This window comes from Ranitomeya imitator, chromosome 9 (genome assembly GCF_032444005.1).
Source record: "Ranitomeya imitator isolate aRanImi1 chromosome 9, aRanImi1.pri, whole genome shotgun sequence".
NCBI lineage: Eukaryota > Metazoa > Chordata > Amphibia > Anura > Dendrobatidae > Ranitomeya > Ranitomeya imitator.
Window position 1 is genome coordinate 45,324,536 of NC_091290.1, and position 21,759 is coordinate 45,346,294.

The window sequence follows — 21,759 nt, forward strand, 5'->3', positions numbered from 1 at the left end:
GGCTCCAGTTTGCTCCTTTTCTGGTTTCTGACTGCCCTGATGTGATGCGGGGGGATATATCCCCCTTCTGCAGTGATGATTTGTGTATCAGTCAGTTAATCGCCGCCCTTTGTACATTGTTTCTGCGGTTTTGAACCTCTTTGTGTAGATCTTAAGACTCTTCTTTGTCTTCTATCCTTATTCTCTGGTGGCCTCTATATGTGCTATATATGTGGATGCTGTGTTTTATCTCGGTCGGCAGCCGCAGCGATATATAATATAATGATTACTTGCTGGAACATGTTGCATAAATGCTTCATATTTCAATTGATCAGAATCTGTGGTTGGCTGCGTCCTGCAGTCACAGATATGTTTCACATCTTCTTTCATGTTGCAGGATGCTGTGCAGGCGGTCTCATTCCTACAACAGAACAATGTGGCCCAGAACAGACGGTCATCTCATTGGCCCCATCCGACCGAGTGGGGAGGATAAAAAGGAAGCTTTCTGATTGGCTGAGAACACCCCTAAATGGGCGGAATTTGTGGTCTCAGAGAAACATTGAATAAAAGATCTGTAGAGAAGTATTGTCACTTCCTTTAAGTCGGAGTTAACTCCATCAATGCCACAGAAAAAGGCTAAAAACACGACACGTAGTGCGGAATGGAGCTTTGATTCAAGAAGGGTTTATTTACTACAAAATGTTATTATTTTCAGCATTATTATACTGCAGTATACAGGTATATAATATTAACATGAATAATATAATGCCTTATCTTTCTATATGGGAAGTTATAGGGCTCTCACCCCAGTAACGGAGAGTGAGTGCTGCCTTAGCTGCTTTCCGCAGTGTCTGTGCAAACACGATAAATCCTGGAAACAACCATTGAATGAGATGTGTGTATTCTTGCAAGAACGGCAAGAATATGCTGGAAAATTCCTTGTATTCAGCACCCAGTAATGAGAATAGAAAATCGGTCAGAACATTTCTGGCCAGGGCCGGATCCAAATAAATGCAGGCCCATGGGCGACAAAATCGCACAGGATCCCCCTTCACATACGATTTTTCCCGTCTCGCTTCCCAAGATCTATAGCTTTTTTATATTTTGGTCCACGGGGTGTATTGACAGCGCTTTGGAGGGAGCGGATACCCTACTCCGCCCAAATCGCCGCCTCCTTCTGTACGCATCGTGATTCCGCATGTGTTCATTCCGCATCCTATACATAGACTGTATTATTATTATTATTATTTATTGTTATAGCGCCATTTGTTCCATGGCGCTTTACATGTGAGGAGGGGTATACATAATGAAAACAAGTACAATAATCTTAAACAATACAAGTCATAACTGGTACAGGAGGAATGAGGACCCTGCCCGCGAAGGCTCACAATCTACAAGGGATGGGTGAGAATACAGTAGGTGAGGGTATAATTTATCTTGCGGAGACGAAGCATCTCCGCAAGATAAATAGACATGCTGCGGTCTGGAAAGACGCGTCGCATGTGCGTATACGCCGCTCTGCCACCTGCGTGTTTGTATGCATAGTGGAAATGGGATTTCATAAAATCCCATCCACTATGCTGTAACACCGGGACACTGCGGATTGGACGCTGCGGATGTAAGCAGCTTTCAATCCGCAGCAAAAACTCAAGCAACACGCCCCGTGAAAACATACCCTTAGAGTTTTATGGCTTGATTTTAGCGATATGAGCTCTAGTTTTCATAGGCATCATTTGCGGTCCATATGATTTTCTCTTTTTATTTCATTATTTCATTATTTGGGGAGGCAAAATGACCATAAAAACAAAGATTCTAAAACGTTTCCATTTTTTTACATTTTCATTTTAGCCTTCCCCATGTGGAATAAATATTATATTTTAATTATTCGGACAGGTATTCACATTGTGATAACAAATTTGTCCTGTATTTAAATTATTTTTAGATTTTAATAATGTGGGTAAGGAAAGAATATTTGAACTTTTATACACCAATATGTTAATATATGTATATATAAATATATGTATATATATATATATATATATATATACACCGGTACAAGGGGGGAAAAAAAGACTGTGAGGAGGATCCCGGGGGGACTCTGTTGCCCAAGGGCCAACGTAAACCAGGATCCGGCCCTGACAGGGAGAACACACAAGCTAAAAATCGTCTCTTATGAAGCGTTATTGGAAATTCCCCCTCCAACTTGAGATGGAATTACATAGTATGCTGACCCCATCAATCACAAAAGTAATAAACCTTTCACTTCCAGCGAGTTAACTCTTTACCAGCCACTTATTAAAAAATATTGTGGACAGTGTTTTTCCATTCCACGCCCCTATTCACAGCCTTGTGTTAGTAGAAATAGTTGCTATGGAAACTGACTCTCTTCTCAGCTGCCGGTACCCAAGAGCATCCTCAGATACCGAAGGAAAGTCGATATGTGCAAAAATATAATTGGCTAAGAATAGGTTAAAGCGATGGAGAAATTCTGTACAAAGCTGAGAGGACTGGTCCCCTCATTAGAGGCTGAGTGTGTCAGATGTGTACTCCATGTATAGCCCGCTTGCCTCACGGGCTACATTGTCAGGATTTATGGCTAATGCATAATTTAGTGTCCGATATACCATATAAATGACAGACTTATGTGCGAACTATAAATCCCAGCACAGATGTAGAGACGTATAGAGTCACCAAGACAATAGAGGCAAGACAGCATAGGTCGGGTATCCATCTTGTGTAAAGTGTCTCTCTCTGACACCTCAGATCCCGAGGGAAGGATATAAATATACAACCACGGTGTCACCAGTGTCTGCTCTGAGGTAATCTGCTCTGTGGTTGGAGCATTTCATCCGGGATGAGGGATATAATACACAAGCGTGTGAGGTGGGGAGAGACGGGGACGTCATTGCATCATAAATATGGGTCAGGAACACCATAAAGGTGCCGCAGTGCCGTATGTCTCCCGATAATGTACAGTTATATGAAAATGTTTGGGCACCCCTATTAAGCTTAATGTTTTCTAAAAATTGTTTTTTTTTGCAACAGCTATTTCAGTTTCATATATCTAATAACTGTTGGACACAGTAATGTTTCTGCCTTGAAATGAGGTTTATTGTACTAACAGAAAATGTGCAATCTGCATTCAAACAAAATTTGACAGGTGCATGTGCAGCGCCCCAGAGTCCTGGTCATTGCAGTAATGTCGCTCTGCCACTAAGGGGAGTGATGTTATGTCTGATTGCACTAAAGGAGTTCACCTGACCAGGTATCACAGTCACACCTTACACTTCACACTCCGGCCACCAGGGGGAGCAAAAGGCTCTATGTATTAGGCCCCTCCTCACACTCTGGTAAAACTGGGGGTTGGACAGGAAGTTGGAGAGAAAGCAGCCCGGGAGAGCTCCAGGGGGGACCTGTCAGGGGTGGGAACCTGGCAGGTACTTAGCAGAAAGGACAGATTGTTACGGAGCCGCGCCTGCACTACCTTGCGGTGGCATCTCGAGGAAGGACACGAAGCGAAGTATACTGTGGAGAAGTGAGAAGCGGGATCATAGTACAAAGGAGATAGAACCAGAAGGAGTCGTGTCCCTAAGACTGTGGCAACATCCTTCTGAGGCGCTTAGCCGGTGGCCGGAGCACCGAGGAAGTAACCGACTCCACGCATTACTTCAAACAGCGGCAGGGCAGTTAATTACAGTTTGGCTGTCTGGCTTAAATCACCTATACGGACATAGGAGGCAATCGTGGGAGAGGGGCGTCTGTAGGGTCCCAGAATAACTCCAGGCCTACCTGTCATACAGGTGCGTCCTAGCCATATTATCTGGGGGACGGAGAGAGAAAGAACAGATACGACAGTTGTGAGGACTCTCCCGTGGTGCTCAGCAGGGAAGGACTACAATACACAGGCGCTAGAAGGTAGACACTGATTCCCACCTGCAAAGGGAACTCTGGATGTGCCTTCGGACCGGCCGGACTCAGCCAGCCCTGTTAGCAGTGCTCTGGATTGCGGATCCCGAAGCCTTCAGTAAAAAGGTAAAGAGACTGCAACCCTGAGTTCTCGTTATTCCTCGCACCTTGCACCACGTACCATCACCTTTCATTGGACGCCCCTTAGCAGGGTCACGGACCGGGTCTAGCCACCGTGACAACCCCAGACCGAGTACCCCGCGGCCCTGCATCTGGGGGCGCTCCACATAAGTATGGGCACCCCACCAGAAAAGTGACATTAATATTTAGTAGATCCTCCTTTTGCAAAAATAATAGCCTCTAGTCGCTTCCTGTAGCTTTTAATGAGTTCCTGGATGAAGGTATTCTTGACTATTCCTCTTTACAAAACAATTCCAGTTCAGTTAAGTTTGATGGTCGCCGAGCATGGACAGCCCTCTTCAAATGATCCCACAGATGTTCAATGATATTCAGATCTGGGGACTGGGATGGCCATTCCAGAACAGTGTAATTGTTCCTCTGCATGAATGCCTGAGTAGATTTGGAGCGGTGTTTTGGATCATTGTCTTGCTGAAAGATCCATCCCCTGCATAAGTGCAACTTTGTCACTGATTCATGAACATTATTGTCAAGAATCTGCTGATACGGAGAGGAATCCATGCGACCCTCAACTTTAACAAGATTCCCGGTGCTGGCATTGGCCACACAGCCCCAAAGCATGATGGAACCTCCATCAAATTTTACTGTGGGTAGCAAGTGTTTTTCTTGGAATGCTGTGTTTTTTGGCCGCCATGCATAACGCCTTTTTGTATAACCAAACAACTCAATCTTGGTTTCATCAGTCCACAGGACCTTCTTCCAAAAAAAAAATTGGCTTCTCCAAATGTGCTTTTGCATACCTCAGCCGACTCTGTTTGTGGCGTGCTTGCAGAAACTGCTTCTTTCGCATCACTCTCCCATACAGCTTCTCCTTGTGCAAAGTGCGTTGTATAGTTGACCGATGCACAGTGACACCATCTGCAGCAAGTTGATGCTGCAGCTCTCTGGAGGTGGTCTGAAGATTGTCCTTGACTGATCTCACCATTCTTCTTCTCTGCCTTTCTGATGTTTTTCTTGGCCTGCCACTTCTGGCCTTAACAAGAACTGTACCTGTGTTCTTCCATTTCCTTACTATGTTCCTCACAGTGGAAACTGACAGGTTAAATCTCTGAGACAGCTTTTTGTATCCTTCGCCTGAACAACTATGTTGAATAATCTTTGTTTTCAGATCATTAGACAGTTGTTTTGAGGAGCCCATGATGCCACTCTTCAGAGGAGATTCAAACAGGAGAACAACTTGCAATTGGCCACTTTAAGTAGCTTTTTCTCATGATTGCATACACCTGGCTATGAAGTTCAAAGCTCAATGAGGTTAGAAAACCAAAAAAGTGCTTTACTAAGTCAGTAAAAAGTAGGTAGGAGTATTTAAAACAAGAAAATGATAAGGGTGCCCATACTTATGCACCTGTCAAATTTTGTTTGAATGCAGATTGCACATTTTCTGTTAGTACAATAAACCTCATTTCAAGGCAGAAACATTACTGTGTCCAACAGTTATTAGATATATGAAACTGAAATAGCTGTTGCAAAAAAAACAATTTTTATAAAACATTAAGCTTAAGATTAATAGGGGTGCCCAAACTTTTTCATATAACTGTAATACCAGTGATTTGCAACATAATACAGTATATAAGAATATGTAGGCCGTAGGGATTAGACTGACTTGTGAGTAAAGAATAAGCCTTATCACATGTATCAGGGAATTATAATAGAAATCTATTATCTACCGCAAATCACCTTCACATAAGTCTTGTACCATGGCTTCTGTTCATAAGGGGTGGGCTTAAAGGGAATCTGTCAGTAGGATGGATCATCCCTCCTAAGCCGTCTATATGGGCATACAGGTCATAGGAAGTTGAATAAAATGATACCTTAATATGTGTGATCAAATGTTTTATTCCAGAGAAATCCACATTTTTCATAATATGTAAATATACTGTAAAGATCTATGGGCGGGACATAGATCTCCCTGAGAATCTGCCTTTAGAGTTTATTTTAGATGACAATGTTGTTACCAGTGTGAGACATGTAATAACTGATAGTCTGCTCTCCTTATCTATGTGTCTCACACTGGTGACGCCCTTTCATTTAAAATAAGCTCTGGAGGCAGATTCTCAGGGAGATCTATGTCCAGCCCAAAGATCTTAACAGCTCATTTACATATTAAGAAAAATGTGGATTTCTTTATGATAACACTTCAGATCGCAGATATCAAGGTATCATTTTATTCAGCTTCCTATGACCTGCATACCCATTTTGACGGCTTAGGAGGGTTGATCCTACTTACAAATTCCTCTTAAAGGGTTTTTCTACTACTGTGATACTGATGACCTGTTTTATGGAAAGGTCATCAATATCAGATCGGTGGTATTCCTACGCCTGGCGCCTCCACCAATCAGCTGTTTCCAGCTCCGGAAACAGAATACCACCGTCTAGTGGCTGCTGCCAGATACGATACGATACGATACACTTTATTGATCCCAAGGGAAATTATGGATCTGCTTCTAGTATCCCTGTAGTGCCCCATCCTAAATGTGATGGAGCTGCAGTGTCCAGCTCAGTACACTGTATACATCTGGCCACTGCCAGCGCTGGAAAAAGCTGATCAATGGCAATGTCAGGTGTCGGACCCCCACCAATCCAATATTGATGCCCTCTGTTCCGGATAGATCAATGATACCATACCACTGGAAAATCCATTTAAAGGGTGTGCAATCTGAGACGTGGCACAGAGCACATCAATTGCCCTAGTAAGTTGGTGGTATAGTTGTATTACTTTGACATGGTATTGCATTGTTATATTATTTTATGTATAGGGCTGTCATTTACGGTACATTACGGTATGTTGACATTATCTGAGCGCTACAGGAGGAATCATTTGGCACTGTATAGTATATTATTTTTTACAATGCATTATGTTGATGGTACTACATAGTATTTTTATTAATGTGATCTGCACCCACTGAGCCATTTTGACGAATTAGGAGCAAAATCTGCCAAAGCAAAAAAAATCAAGACAAAAAAAGACAATAAAAAAGCAAATAATGAATCAGGGACTTAAAGATGTATTCACATAAAGTCAAGTGATCCCCTATCCATAGGATAAAGAATAACTCGTTGATCGCTGGCGATCAAACCTCAAGGATCCCAAGTTCATGGCTCTGAACCCCCCAAAACACGACTATGCAGCCCTGTCCTGATTAGTGGGAAGGTGTGCCATTTCAGCATCCACTCCATTCATCGTTAATGTGACTGCTGAGTACAGTGCTTGGCTATTTCCATCAGTGCCATAGACAATGGAGCAGAGTTCGAGCATGCTCTGCTCCATTCAAGGCAGGAATCGAGAGCTCCATTCTTAGGATTCTGGAGCCTCAATCTTGAGATTGATGAGGTTCCCAGCAGTCAGATCCCTAGCAATCAGAAAGTTATCCCCAATTCTATGGATAGGGCACATCTTGTTTTTTTAAATAACTCTTCTGTGCCTACTGGACAGCACTAAAATTATGTTCTTCCCCATAGACCTACAAGTGCTATTAATATGTGTTCTGAATACTCACAGGGACTGCTCTGTTGGCCATCAAAAAATTACTTTCTATGCAATCTCTGAACTAAACTCTACATTTCCATATTACAACTGAGGATTTATATAAATCCAGCATATAAGAGCTTAAGCAGATTCATGATCAAATAATGTTACGGCTGAGTTCTGGGTATACGATGTGTCTTCTCAGAATGAAAAAACAAACACATTAGATGCAGCAGCTGCTGCACAGTTATTGTTATGGTCCAAGAATATATTGTAATGCCGGAGCCACTTGGATCTCTGTGGTGAGATTAGTAATAGACTGGGATCTCGGTCGCCTAAGGCAAAGTTTGTGAACCTTTTCTTTCTCACATGCCATTTGCAGATATGACAGATGGTGTTAACTTGCACAAGGATTTAGGGAATTAAAGGAAAATGTCTTTAAGGCATCAATCAGGTTTCCATTTTCACAGATACAGCACATACCCATTATAGTCTATGACGATGTCCACATATCCAAATCATGAATTAAAATCACCCATAGGCCGGGATCACACATACGCGAGATACGGCCGAGTCTCGCAGGTGAAAACCCAGCTCTGGCGCCGGCACTCCGGAGCGGAGCATGCGGCTCCATGTATTGCTATGCGGCTGCACGCTCCGCTCCGGAGTGCCGGCGCCAGAGCTGGGTTTTCACCTGCGAGACTCGGCCGTATCTCGCATATGTGTAATCCCGGCCATACAAGTCTACTGGTCTGTGAAAATCACTGAATTTATATGGATGCCATCAGAGTACTATCTGTGTGCTGTCCATCTTTAAAGGGAACCTGTCACCCCGCTTTTTGAGATTGAGATATAAATACTGTTAAATAGGGCCTGCGCTGTGTGTTACTATAGTGTATGTAGTGTACCCTGATTCCCCATGTAGGCTGAGAAATAACTTACCAAAGTCGCCGTTTTCGCCTGTCAATCAGGCTGGTCAGGTCGGGAGGGCGTGTTCACAGCGCTGGTTCTTCCTCAGCTTTACGTTGGTGGCGTAGTGGTGTCCGCATGTTGAGGTGACTAATCCACTGTGGGCACGTGAACAAGCAGCGCGCGATCTGCGCTGTCATCCCTTTTGTCGGTGGGGGCGGCCATCTTCCTGGGGCCGCGCGTGCGCAGATCGAGTGCTCTGCTGCACGGGGCTTCAGGAAAATGGCCGCGGGATGCCGCGCGTGCGCATTAGAGATCGCGGCGGCCATTTTCCCAAAGCCGAGATGCAAACTCGGCTTTGGGAAAATGGCCGCCGCGATCTCTAATGCGCACGCGCGGCATCCCGCGGCCATTTTCCTGAAGCCCCGTGCAGCAGAGCACTCGATCTGCGCACGCGCGGCCCCAGGAAGATGGCCGCCCCCACCGACGAAAGGGATGACAGCGCAGATCGCGCGCTGCTTGTTCACGTGCCCACAGTGGATTAGTCACTTCAACAGGCGCACCCCACTACGCCACCAACGTAAAGCTGAGGAAGAACCAGCGCTGTGAACACGCCCTCCCGACCTGACCAGCCTGATTGACAGGCGAAAACGGCGACTTTGGTAAGTTATTTCTCAGCATAGGTGGGGAATCGGGGTACACTACATACACTATAGTAACACACAGCGCAGGCCCTATTTAACAGTATTTATATCTCAATCTCAAAAAACGGTGTGACAGGTTCTCTTTAAAATTGTATTGAGAAGGAGAAACTGTAATTTTACTTGTTTTGTTCTTTTGGCATAAAAAAAGAGGAAAATAAGAAGAAACAAAAAAAAAACAGAATATGCGGAAACCTCCCAGATCCTTAACGTGAAAGAGTGCTGGGGAGAAAGACTCACAATCAAACTGCAGGAAAAGCAACAGAGATTAACGAGGCAAAATAATCCCTGAGGAGCTGGATCTCCAAACACCCATCTATCTTGAAGTATAGTCAGCAAATAATGCAGGTAGAAGGTGAGTTTAAAGAGCCCCCCAAGATGGGATAGAACACAACCAAATGAGGAAGTGAGAGACACCAGAATAGAACAAAATCAAGGAAAGAAAAGCAAAGACAAGAGAACTATAGCAGCTGGACAGAGACCAAACAGGCTGTGGCTCAGCATAGATAAAACCGATCAAGCCACAAGAGGTGACCAGACTGAGTCCCGAAACTGAGTCATCATAGCATGGAAGACATTACACAACAGTACTGAGCTGTGTGGCTGTTATTCCAACACTGGAGTGGAATAAACTTACTTGAAGCTACAGCACGATCTGCCTAGTCTCTCAGCGCGTTGAGTGCACCTCACTCTCCTTACCTCTAAGTTATACTACAAAGTTCTTTTACTCACTTTACTATTGGTTTATTGACATTTTTGGAAAAACAGTAACCAGGTCAGATGGATTTTACATCACTGTTGGCACTAGGATATAATAGCATTTACAGCTGTCACTAGCTGGGCAGCCCAATAGTTACTGGGCTTTATTATTGGTTATTGGTTTATTGACATTTTTGGAAAAACAGTAACCAGGTCAGATGGATCTTACATCACTGTTAGCACTAGGATATAATAGCATTTACAGCTGTCACTAGCTGGGCAGCCTTATATAGGGGCCCAATAGTTACTGTTTGGGGAATACTGCTCCAAGGCTGGAGTCACATTTGCCATATGAAAAATTGGTCCAATTCTCTAGGCCGAGATTCGCACCAATGTTCTCCATATCGTGATCCATATGTAATCCGTTTGCAATGCGATCCTGCGATTTTCTCGCACCTATGTATAAGTATGACATCCGTGTGACATGTGTATGGCTTTACATTTCTCACTGATTTTCCCCACTGAATTTAATGGCTCAATGGGGTGAAATGAGGAAAATGTGTGCGTATTTCTCGCAAGTCACACTGATGGTCCGTGTGGTGTCCACTTTTTTATCGTACCCATAGACTTGCATTGGCGAGACTCGGCCGAGTGTCGGTGACAATCACAGCATGCTGTGATTTCTCTCACAAGTATAATACGGCCAAGAAAAATAACGATGATGGGAGCTGCCCCATAGATTAACAGTGGTCCAAGTGCTATGCGATTTTTTTTCTCGAATAGCACTCGTCCGTATTCCTCTCTAGTGTGACTCCGGCCTAACAAAGAATATACGGCTTTGTGTATAATATTCTGAATTAAAAGCCTTGTGTAATTACTGCATGTGAAATACCACCATGGAAGACCATGAGACAAGATGGAAAAATGGAAATTGTTGAGACATCTCCAAGGTGTTTCTAGTGTTAATTCTCGTGGTTGTTTGGGCTTAAAGAGGTTGTCCAGGTTTTTTATTTTACTATGTGCTGAAAAATGAACAGGCAGGTTGTTGCTAAGGCTAGGTTCGCATTGCGTTCGGGTGATCCGTTTAACGGATCCGTTACTTAGCGGCACTAACGTTATGTAACGGATCCATTAACGCGCCCACAGCCTTCAATAGCATAACGCATCCTAACGCATATCAAAATTGGCATGCGTTAGAAATGATGCGTTACTATGTGATTTTGGGTACGTTAGGTCTAACGCACAACGAACGGACGTGTTTGCTGTGCATAGACCTCTATTGCTAACGCATGCCAACACAATGGTACCATGCATTAGCGCATGTGTTAGCGCGATTGTAGTAAAAAAGAGATTTTGTGCATCAGCGTTAGCGCATCCGTTTAACGGATCCGTTAAACGGATGGCACTAACGCAATGTGAACCTAGTCTAACTGAGGCAACTACCAGCCTGTTTTTCCCGCTGCCAGTCATGGACCGCTCCTGCCGGTGATTCAGCTGCTTCATGTCCACAGAACTTCTCTTCTGGGCTGCTCTATCGGCATGCTGTGACTGCCGACGTCATGCTGATTGACAACCAGCTCCCCGCAGTTAGCAGTGGGGAGCCGGCTGCCAATCAGCATGACATCAGCAGGTACATCCCGTCTATAGATCAGAGCTCTGTCGAAGTGACATCAACAGAAGCTTCAGAAGAGTGCTCAGCACAGGCAGAGATCAACGCCAGGCTCCTGTTAGCGCTTAGAAACATTGTAAAAGAAAAAAGTCATGGATCATCTCTTTGATATATTGTGAATGGTGCATGGAACATGTGCCATCTGATATACACATATGCACAAAGAGGTTGGAAAAGCCCTAGGTGGCAGGACCCGACGAGCCAGTTCCACAGCTTCTTCTGCCAACGTGCACTCTCCCTCAGAACGGTAACATTATCTTGTATACGCACAACTATTACATTGTTAAACTGTGTAGCAGCCTAAACAATGTTCACCATTTCTATCCTTTCCGTCGCCTCACTTGTCCCAGATGAAGCATTTCACGAAGACGTAAGAGAACATCGGGGAACGTTCATCAATGTGCTGCAAGCAAGTGGCGCGGTAGGGTGCCGAAATGTGGTGCATCAGCCATGGCACCTGTGCGATTAATGAAAGTAGAATTTGGTGTCACATATTTGGAGTAAAGATAGGACAGGACATGACAAATTATATGGAGCTGTCATGCGGCACCCACAGACGTCTATGGAGCTGTCATGCGGCACCCACAGACGTCTATGGAGCTGTCATGCGGCACCCACAGACGTCTATGGAGCTGTCATGCGGCACCCACAGACGTCTATGGAGCCATACTGTACCCCTGTATGTCCTCCGATCTATACCAAGGCATACAGGAGGCTCTCAGAGAGAAACATAATGGTATGACCCATCAGATGCCCCACTAAGGAGCTAGCCTGTGCACAGCAACACGTAGTAAAATCACGTAGGGTCACGATCACGTCTTCTAAATATTGTGTAAAATAAATCTTCAGCTTATTTCTTCTTGTTTAATGATTGATTCCTAATCTTCTTGCACAGTCTGGCGCTGGCTGTGGGCATGGGAGAGGAGCACATCTGTGCTGATGGTAATGTAATATGCGCCCATCGCTCAATCTCTCACGTTTCCCTCCTTGTACTTCATTATTGCAGCGGCTCAGGTGCACAGAATCTCTTGGGGTTTATCTAGAGCTTAATAGCAGGTATAATCGGAACGTTCTGGCTCCCAGCTCATCTCACGCTGTCCTTCTGAAAGACCCTAAACACGAAGGTAATTGGTGGGACATGTTGAAAATTATTTAGTATTAGTGACTTAGGTTGGAAACACCAAACTATACATTTACAGGGGTTGTCTACTACAATGATAGTAATGTCAGAGAAAAAAATGGCGACATGCTCGATTTGCATCCAATACTCGGATTGCACTCAGTCATGCATTAGACTGCACTTGGATACAGGAAAGAAAAATATCTTGGTACCATGTACTGCACTTGGATGACATCTGAGTGCAGTGAGATTTTCACGGACAGACAAGAAGGAGAAATTTTTTTTACCATCTTATCATCTGAGAAAATTGGATCAAAGTATGATCAATCTATGATCAGTTTGATCAGAGTGTGATTAGTATAATCGGATCAATTTTCTCAGGTGAGAAAAAATACGGTTGTGTGACCTTAGCCTTAGGATTGGTCGATACATGGGGGGATATTGTATTCGTTACCGATCTGATATCGATGATCTAAAATTCCACTGAATTGTTTTTTTTTTTAAGGATGATCTTCTCTAAGAAGAGGGCCAGAATGATATGATATAATGGTACTTAAAGGGAACCTGTCACCCCCAAAATCGAGGATGAGCTAAGCCCACCGGCATCAGGGGCTTATCTACAGCATTCTGTAATGCTGTAGATAAGCCCCCGATGTATCCTGAAAGATGAGAAACAGAGGTTAGATGCTGGTGGGCTTAGCTCACCCTCAATTTTGGGGGTAACAGGTTCCCTTTAACATGTATCAGGGGAATTTTGGTTTAGATAAAGGGGCGATCGTCTCATAATGGTGGTCTTTTTGAAAATATTCATAGTAATAGCCTATACTGTTGTAGTCCTTAGTGCAGAAAAGCTGAGACAACCACCCAGAAATGTTTTTTGTTGTTTTTTTAGGGTGATTTACTCATGCCAAGTATGGTATTATATACAGTGGTTTTCGAATGTACTCACTCCCTTGGCATGTTTTGTGTTTTTCTACCTCACAACCTGGAATTTCGCTGTTATTTTTTTTTTGAGGATTTGCATCAGTTCATGTACAGAACATGTCTACAACTGTGAACATTTGGTTTTCTTTTTATTGTGAGTCAAACACCAAATAGGACAAAATAGCTGAAAACTTCAGTGTGGATAACTATTCACACCCATAAAGTCAGTACTTTGTTGAGCCTCATTTGGCGGCAATTACAGCTGCAAGTTACTTTGAATAAGACTCTATGAGCTTTCCACTGGGATTTTTGCCTGTTCCTCAAGGCAAAACTGCTCCAGCTCCTTTAAGTTGGCTGGTTTCCTCTGGTGAACATCAATCTTCACGCCTGACCACAGATTCGCAATTGGATTAAGGTCAGGGCTGTGATTAGACCACTCCAAAACAGTTACACATTGCTCCTTAACCCACTTGAGTGTTGCTTTAGCGGTTTGCTTTGCGTCATTGCCTTTTTGGAAGGTGAACCTCCGTCCCAGTCTCAAATCACTGACAGACTGAAACAGGTTTTGCTCATCCATCTCGGACTATTTTCCCTGTCTCTGCTGCCAAAAAACATCCCCACAACATGATGCTGCCACCGCCATGTTTCACTGTGGGAATGGTGTTCTTGGGCTGATGAGCTGTGTTGGTTTGGCACCAGACATAGCGTTTACAAGCATCTTTCTCCATGCATTTGGTGAGTCTTACACGTCTTTTGGCAAACTTAAAAAGAGCCTTACAATTTTTGCGTGTAAGTGAAGGCTTTTTTTTTCTGCCAACTCTTCTATAAAGGTTAACTCTGGAGTGTGCGGCTTATTGTGGTCGTATGGACAGATACTCCAGTCATTTCTTGGGAACTCTGCAGCTCCTTCAGGGTTACCTTTACGTGTCTGTGCTGCCTCTCTGATTAATGCCCTCCGTGCCCGGGCTGACAGTTTTTGTGGGGGCGGCCCTCTCGGCAGGTTTGCTGTGGTACCATGTTCTTTCCATTTGATTATAATGGATTTGATGGTGCTCTGGGGGTCATCAGAGATTGGGATATTTTTTATAACCCGACCCTGACTTGTACTTCTCAAAAACGTGTTTGGAGATCTCCTTGTTCTTCATAATGGTGTTTGGCTAGTGGTGCCTCTTACTTATTGGTGTTGCAACCTCTTTGGCCTTTCAGAAAAGTTAAAGTGTATATTCTGACCGACATGTGACACATATTGCACACAGGGGGACGTCCTGTCACTGAACATGTGACTTATCAAGGTAATTGCTTGCACCAGAAATATTTAAACACAGGTTGTAATGTAACAAAATAGGTAAAAAGCCAAGGGGGCGAATACTTTCGCAATCCACTGTAATAACATTCTCAAAGATGGAGTCTTTTATAAAGATCTTGCTGTACCACAACAATAGCTTTGAGGACATATCTCTTAGTCTACGTTCACATTTGCGTTGTGCGGTGCTGTGTCGGCGACACAACGCACAACGCATGCAAAAACGCAGATTTTTGTGACACATGCGTTCATTTTTGCATGATTTTTGGCGCAGAAAAAACTGCATCATGCAGCGTTTTCTGTTGCGCCAAAATGACGCATGCATCACAAAACGCAAGACAACACATGTCCATGCGTCCCCCATGTTAAATATAGGGTCGCATGGCGCATGCGTCGCCACGGCTGCGCCCGACGCAGCCCCGCACAACGCTAATGTGAACGTAGCCTTAGAGCCCTTTAATCATGATATCGAGCTTCACATCACCAGTCATATAACTTACCTAGCATGAAAACGTTTCGGACATTCCACATTCACGGTCCCAGTACAGATAGCCACGTAATGGCCACCGTGATCCAGACTTAAAAGCCTCATATTTGCCTGCAAGACTGATGAGTTTGGGTCAGGAGACCGGCGGCTGCTCCGAACATCTCTGTCCATACTCGCACCATGAGTGATGAATGTGTGCATCTGGCTTTACACTCAATACCACTATCTTCTTCCCAACCTCCAAGGTCTCACCCAAGTCTTCACTACTAAATATTTCCAAAAAATCAAAAATGTCTTTCACTGTTGAAAAAAGACATCCTTCTTCCCAGAGCTTAGTATATCCTCTAATATCTGTACAGATTAGTGTCCTGATTCCCACATCCTGCTGAAAAAAAAAATTGACCAATCCAATCCTGCCTTCCTTTCTGACATTAAAGGGAATTTGTCACCATGTAATATGAGAGTAGCATGATGTAGGGCAGAGACCCTGATTCCAATGATGTATCACTTACTTGGCTACTTGCTGCAATTTTGATAAAACCACCGTTTTGTTTGCTGCAGATCTAACAGTTCTCTGAATGCTGAGCTCTGTATATCCTAACTACAGCAAGAAGCCCAGTAAGTGATACATGGCTGGAATCAGGGTCTCTCTGTCTATAACATGCTGCTCTCGGATTATTTTCACAGATAGGTGAGACGACTTAGCGCCATGTGTCGGGAGGAACAATGCAAACATGCAGTATTCAATGGCGTGTGACAGCAGTTGGACAGAGGGGCACACTTGTCATTTTGACTCTACTGCAGACCTAAAATATGACCTAGTTAAAATGTTACCTTTTAGTTTTTGGAAATCGAAGCTTTTCACAAATTATATAAGTCTGAGAATAAATAAAAGTTTTATTTATCAAGGAGATTATCTGCAACATAATCCCTAAATCATTGCTGTCAGCGACTTAAAGGGATGGATTATTCTGATGTATCTGCTGGCCAGGGATTCCATTATTGTAATAGTTTAGTATTCTGCATTGTGTCATGTACAAAGCCCTGAACCCTTCTTTGTAGAATTGACCCAAAATAATGAGAATACCCAAAATGAGATGTTTGACACTTCTATAACTTCCTATGTCGTAAAGAATGGCGTATGACGTGACCAAGGTCGTCATATCCTCCATACCCATCCCGCACAGGTAGGGAGCGTTATACATTATCCCATTATTATTATTATTATTTATTGTTATAGCGCCATTTATTCCATGGCGCTTTACATGTATTATACATATATACATAAATGTCTGACAGCTGGGGGTACCGCATCTTGGCCGCGAACATATTGGGAAAACATAAGTCCCTCTACTCCCCGTCCTACCTGTCAATCAAACCCAGGCTCCATTTTTTCCATTAATCTCATAGACATCAATGGAGAAGAGCAACACGAGCCCCGTTTATCTAATGGGTGAGACAGCTCACCATACACATTAGATGATAAATTTCAACTTGTCCAACATTTCACCTCCCCCAGAGGTAGGGGCAGCAGAGTTGTTTTTTAACCCCTTCCTATTGGTACGAGTAAATTATGCATATAAGCTGAGGGGCATCTGTGTCAAGGGGGATTGGTGCCCTGGAGCTAGTACATGATCTACAACATATACACCATGTATAGCTCCATCTCCAGTAAACCATTGTCTGTACAGATGCTTATTCTTAACGGTTAGCGAAATATACATATATCAGATTTCTTTCCTCCCAGGAGGGAAAACACCATCTGTACAGGTTCCATGTAATCTGTAATGAATCTATAAGCATTAGCCTGTCTGTACCATGACATATGTCCAAAATATGATTATAGAAAAAAAACTAAACAGCGCCCACCCTTACTTTATAATACCCATCCATTGTATTATGAGATTTTCTGTACCATGACGTATGTCCAAAATATGATTATAGAAAAAAAAACTAAACAGCACCCACCCTTACTTTATAATACCCATCCATTGTATTATGAGATTTTCTGTATCATGACATATGTCCAAAATATGACTATAGCAAAAAAAACTAAACAGCGCCCGCCCTTACCTTATAATACCCATCCATTGTATTATGAGATTTTTTGTACCATGATACATGTCCAAAATATGATTATAGGAAAAAAAATAAACAGCGCCCGCCCTTACGTTATAATACCCATCCATCGTATTATGAAGATTTTAATTTTCTTACAGAACTTAGAGGTTACAATCAGAACAGAGAGATTCTCGACACAACATGGCTGCAAACTACATGTACGTAGGTAAGAGTCTGGATGTTCATAGCCATTAGATGTCGCATTTAGCTAAAAAAAAATAAAAAAGAAATCCAAATTATGCAGTTTTTAGATCATATCCTATAAAAGGGGTTTTTTTTGTTTGTTTTTTTTTGCACCTGACTTGGCTTTTTAATCCAAATTTTTTTCTTAAAAAATGCTGACGGGAACAAAACCAGTATTCTTTTTTTTTGGTTCCCTAATTTTCTTTTTCTTTTTGGGTCAGATGTTAATTGTAAAGTGCTGCGGAATATGTTGGCACTATATAAAATAAAATAATAATAATAATTATTATTATTTTTACCTGTTCATAGACAGCTTCCATGTATTAGAAATGGATCCACCATAGTGGAAACATTTCTTTTAGGCTGGGGTTCCGCGAATGTACAAAAAAATCAATCTGATTTTCATCCAGAAAAGCGAGATGACTTTTTTCTCACTTGCTCTAATCCATATTTTTACTCAGCAGCTATTAACCATTTACTGGACCATTGACAGTTATCGGTGCTGCAGAATTGTCATGTATCCGTAAAAATTGGATTCTATACTGTGTCTCCATATAACATCCGATATTTTTTTTTCTTGCACCCATCTTATTTTGGAGTAAAATCACATCATGCTGTGATTTTTTTTTTTTCACGGGACAGATTTGATCAGTGGAAAAAAATCGGTTAACAGCAGCACTGCCCCATTGAATAACATTGTTCCGAGTGCTGTCCGATAAAAAATCGGATAACATTTGTCTGGTTTATACACTTGTGTGAGCGAGCCCTTAGTATAAGACTTTGCTCAGAAGGTCGAATGGGCGGATTATGTTATACATTATACATGCAGAATTGCATTATGAGTCATCTCGAGCCAATATCATTATATCATTCTGGTTTTCCATGTTGCCCTTTATTGAACGCGTCTGTAACATTCATCTTTACATTAATTATCACCGTATTATAGAGAATCATTCTGCTCCCTGACATTATTTGGGAGTTGTGTTGCCTTATGACTCACCCTATGTCCTACAGATAAAGTATATTCATGCTGACGTGCTATTGTGACTATGTATATGCATTTATTTCTATCCTCTATTCACAATAAACTGGAAAAATATGCCCAATGTAGAAGGGGGAAAAAAAGAGAAAGGCACCTTGGGAAATTAAAGTACAACCAAGGGCATTGAAATCAGATAGGAAAACCATTACTCGGGCCCCAAATCACTGCGGGGCATGCATAGCTGGCATGGATTTATTATAGGTAAGTTAACCCAATGTTCCCATTAAGTAAAAGTTCTCCATCAATACCCTACGGGAAGAATCCCTCCATTCATCCAGTGTGAGAAACGCAAAATTAATCTTTATGGTTTGGAACTAAATGGGCCACCGGGTTTCTTCTCGTTAACTAGTGCAAGATCAAGGATGGGCGGCCAAGGATCTCCATGTTAACGGACTATAAAGTCAAGCGTTGGATGAAATGAGTGATAGGCTGGCGGGTGACTTATTCTGCCCAGGGCTATGAAGAGTAACTACAGGAGTATACGGATGGAAGGTGAATGCACTCGTAAACCACGAAATCAACCAAACTGCAATTAGACAAGAAAAGTTCTAATTCTCCGCAGATCCGAGGTGTTACTGGGATGGTTCGGGGACATGTGCACCAGGGCTCTATGGAACGAGCCGGCAAATATTCACCTTTGGCCGATGACCGTGACGAGGGTTTATGGGATTTAAATAATGCTCATGAATAAGTAACATCGCTGCAGCAGAAGGTTCCGCAGATCACGAGCCTGCGCTGAACATAGACACCCCATTTCCTCTACGCGGCCCCACGACCGTGGCTTCCCGCGACATCTTACCTGCTGTGTGACGCTGCTGGCCAAAGAGGTCCTTGTCACTGAGATGTAGCACGAATCCACTCCCTGATGTAGAGGAGGCCAGGGATGTGTAGAAGGGAGACAGAAGGAGGGTGAAGAGGAGGAGGAGGAGGAGAGATACAGAGAGGAGGGAGATGAGGGTGAGGAAAGGAACCCTGCCCCTACAGCAGAGAGAGGAGGTGTGACACCAAGGAGAGGAGCAGGGCACCACTCATCGATTGGACACCAGATGGGAGATATTTAAAAAAAAAAAAAACCACCAGAAAAAATAAAATTGATCTTTTATGGGAACGAGGAGGAAGAGCGATGGAGGAGATCTAGAAAGGAAGTGCTCTATACTGTGTAATATAGAAACTGAGCCCCGCCGGTGTGCACCTCACGAGGGGGAAGTGTCGAATAATTCGCGGAAGTCAGCAGTTCAAGTTAATTTTTACACAGCGAAAATCTGCAGCCTCAGACAATCTGCCACTTGTTCTTATCGGCTGAGCTGGAAAAGTGATATTTGACCCAATAAAAATAAATGCCAGGGTTTACGGATAATGAAGCAGGATAGTGGCACCCTCTACTGATACCGGAGCGAGGTGCAACGTCAACAGAGTAGATCAGGGATGCCAACCAACCCGAAATTCCCGGACAGTCCAAAAAAAAAACCGGAACGCTTTTTCCACCGTCGCCAAAAAAAAAAAAAATGCATATAGCTGGAAAAACTTGTAGAGTCTATTATAAATGTAATGATCAGATTTTACAGTTCACAGTGAATGCAGATAATATCTTCATATCAGAAAGATCCAAAATCTTTTTATTGATTTTCGGTGCTCAGGGAATAACATCTTTTTTTTTCAGAATAAAAGGTATTATTTACATTACTTACCCCCCAATTGTAGCTTATCTTACCTGTCCGGTTCTAATCAAATTGGCTACAGAAATATGATGGTTATGCGCTGATATATCACAATGCTCCACTTGTATTTGATATCTGCACCATCTTCTCGGTGTGATAGCATTTCATACGGAAGATGGAGCTGATGCTAAGAAGTCATGCAAGTGCCAATCAGATCTAATTTAATTCAGAGGGTGTGTATAGATTACATACAGGGTAATATTATAATGTATACCCCAATATCATAAACTGTGCAAATAATGCTAAATAAGAATAATAGAAAATACAAATATGAAATAATGGAAAACATATAATAATAAAAATACTGCTACACAGCGCCAAAGTGCTTTCAAACATGCAGCAGTGAGGCGCCCCCTAGTGGTTTGTGAAGTGCAGCTGAGGAGACAGTTTTCAGATTAGCAGAACGGAGAATGTTGACTGGCTGCTATTGCTAATATATGTTCTGATAGGACTTCTTGTAACCTGTATTCTTACCAGTAACAGCAAATCAACACCATATAATTTACTGCTTTTTATAAAGTTTATAAATCATATGCTCCTGTTAATCAACCTTAAGCATATTTAGTAAGTATAGATGTACCTTGGTCAACAGCTTCCCCCACACAGTATGATGTCCTCACAGAACCACACACACAGTGTAATGTCCCCACAGAACCCCACACACACAGTATAATGTAGCCACAGCTACACACACAGTATGATGTCCCAACACACGCACTAAGATGTCCCCACAGCTCCACACACACACTGTGATATCCCCACACATATAGTATGATGTCCTCACAGAACCACACACACAGTATAATGTCCCCACAGAAGCCCACACACACAGTATGGTGTAGCCACAGCTACACACACAGTATGATGTCCCAACACACGCACTAAGATGTCCCCACAGCTCCACACACACACTATGATATCCCCACACATATAGAATGATGTCCACACAGAACCACACACGCAATATGATGTCCCCACAGAACCACACACACATACTAAGATGTCCCCACACTTCCACACACAGTATGATGTCCCACACATGTGAGGCACCCCAGTAGTTTGGGTACCACAGTAGTGCTGCCTTCCTCTCGGGGAGGGTAGTGCTATGCTTGGAAACAAGGGGAATTCCTTTGGCAGGTAAACCACACACACAGCACCTTCTGAATCCAGGCCAGGGGGGTGGGGGAGCTCAAAACCTGGTTTTAGGGCAGCTTCCCTGAATAAAGATCCTGGTCAGGAGGAGGAGATGAACAGCGCTCCAACCGGGTGTCGTAGTATCAAATAAATCTTTATTAATCCATGAAGACGCGATTAATAAAGATTTATTTGATACT

At 43.0% G+C, this 21,759-nt stretch overlaps 1 protein-coding gene and 1 long non-coding RNA gene across 2 annotated transcripts in view; one reads left to right on the top strand and one right to left on the bottom strand.

Moving 5' to 3' along the window:
• LOC138649403 (uncharacterized) overlaps positions 1-561 on the top strand; it is a 32,632-nt gene extending 32,071 nt beyond the window's left edge. Inside the window, exon 2 of the long non-coding RNA XR_011315305.1 lies at positions 377-561. This is a non-coding gene — a long non-coding RNA (uncharacterized lncRNA). The remainder of the gene's footprint in view (positions 1-376) is intronic.
• The window catches only part of SLC25A22 (solute carrier family 25 member 22), a 96,536-nt gene extending 76,811 nt beyond the window's left edge, over positions 1-19,725 (bottom strand). Inside the window, exon 1 of the mRNA XM_069739768.1 lies at positions 19,507-19,725. The gene's annotated coding sequence lies outside the window, so the exon portion shown is untranslated. The remainder of the gene's footprint in view (positions 1-19,506) is intronic.
• Positions 19,726-21,759: the final 2,034 nt, after the last annotated feature.